A 2,227-nucleotide genomic window follows, 5' to 3' on the forward strand; every position below is an offset into this window, starting at 1 on the left:
TTCCGGCGAGAAGGCGTCATTCTTCACATGGGTGTCATTATTTAACTGCATCTTTTATAGTCTTCCATCAGGCAAACAAACAGTTCGTAGTGCCCTCTTTTGTATAACTTCCTCGTACTCTGACTATCCGATGTGACATGGCCATCATTCACCTCAGCAGTGTTTCAAAATGGACCATGCAAGGCTTTAGTTCTGACCTACTGCGTATACGAACTTCACTTTCCCAGTACGCTACAAGAAATAAAAATCTGCCGCATTCGTTATCTATGACGTAGCTTGTATGATCGTTCTACTTAAAACCTATATACACCGTTAGAAGTATTCGTTTGACGCAGATGTCTTCAACTGTGAAATGCTGCTCAGCTTTACATTTCTCTTCTTTAGGTGCTAGCTGCCAGTCTTTGCAAACCTAGCTGCTATTTTATCAACAGATAACGGGACATTTCTACAGTTTGTTTTCGGATACAGGTTTGTCATCGGTAACATCACGTGAGATACGTTTGAGATTGCACCTTACATTTTCCACAAGTCATTAATGTATAACTTTAATAGTAATCTTCGTACTATTCCCCACTGAAAGCCACAAGATATTACTTCAGTGACTCTCCATCCAGGTCAACTTGCTGTGTCCTGCTCGTCAGGAAATTTCTCACCTAATTCCGTACTGAAGTATATCGCTGAGTAGACGTCTGTGTACGGAATAAAAATGTTCGGAAAGTCTAGAAACACTAAGTCCGATAAGTTATCTCTATCCATGTGAGTCAGTAAGTGTGAAGAGCGGGGGTTCGGTTTCCGACCATCAGTGTTTTCCATGGATCACGCCTTGCTGTGACAGTACAGCATTTCATTACTAGTAACAGTGGCAGATCGGCATACGCACGTGATAATATCACACATTGCTACCGCAGGACACTAAGGTTCGTTGAGCTAACTGAAGATACTGACAAGTGAAAAATGTGGAAAACAGGACTGTAACAGTAAAAAATGGTAATCTGATCCGGAGCGATGACTGGGGTCGAAGCTTTTGTGTTACATGGCTGGTAGCAAAGACATAAAGTAGAGATAAAGCTTAACCTGCCCTCTGCCAGACTTCTCTTTTATTTTGAACACTGCAGTCCTTTACTAGGGAGATGTGTCCTGTAATAGTGGCACGCCTGCTAGTGCACGAGGTACAGAAGTGAACAACAATGCTCTTGAAGTACTCGCCTTAAGCACTGCGTCGTAGGCACCCCGTTACACCTTTGCGAATGTGTATCTTCACCAACAATGCAAAAATTATAAGCGTCTGTGTGTATTGTGATCAGCTAGGGGTCACGTCTTCCTACATCTGTCACTAGTACTTGAGTCTTTTTACTTATCTGTATGTGAGAATTCTCTATTGGATCCTTTTCTTATCAATATTGCGCTAGGAAATACAGCTGTAATATACTGAAAGACAAACAAGGACAAATTTAAAAAGGCAGTTACAGTTCATGGGGGAAGAAACAAAACGTTTCAGGTTTGCCAGTGATGCAGTAATTCTGTCAGAGACGGAAATGGAAGAACAGCTGAAGTGATAATCCTGAGAAGAGACTGTAAAATGAGCATCAAAAAACTATAAAGGGTAATGGAATGTAGCAGAATTAAATCATCCGATGCTCAGGGAATTATATTAGGAAATGAGACACTGAAATTAGTCTGCTTTGCTTTTTGGGTAGCAAAATAACTGTTGATGGCGGAGATAGAGGGGCACAAGACGCACACTGTCAAAGGAAGAAAATCGTTTCTGAAGAAGAGAAATTTATTGACATCGAATGTAGCCCGCCCGGTTGGCCGTGCGGTCTAACGCGCGGCTTTCCAGACTGGGAAGGAGCGCCTGGTCCCCTGCATTAATCCACCCGGCGGACTTATGTCGAGGTCCGGTAAGCCGGCCAGTCTGTGGATAGTTTTTAGGCGGTTTTCCATCTTCCTCGGCGAATGTGGACTGGTTCCCCTTATTCCGCCTCAGCTACACTATGTCGGCGATTGCTGCGCAAACAAGTTCTCTACGTACGCGTACACCACCATTACACTACCACGCAAACATAGGGGTTACACTCGTCTGGGCCGCGTGGGATTAGCCGAGCGGTCTCGGCGCTGCAGTCATGGACTGTGCGGCTGGTCGCGGCGGAGGTTCGAGTCCTCCCTCGGGCATGGGTGTGTGTGTTTGTCATTAGGATAATTTAAGTTAAGTAGTGTGTAAGTTTAG

This window comes from Schistocerca serialis, chromosome 8, assembly GCF_023864345.2.
Source record: "Schistocerca serialis cubense isolate TAMUIC-IGC-003099 chromosome 8, iqSchSeri2.2, whole genome shotgun sequence".
Lineage (NCBI taxonomy): Eukaryota > Metazoa > Arthropoda > Insecta > Orthoptera > Acrididae > Schistocerca > Schistocerca serialis.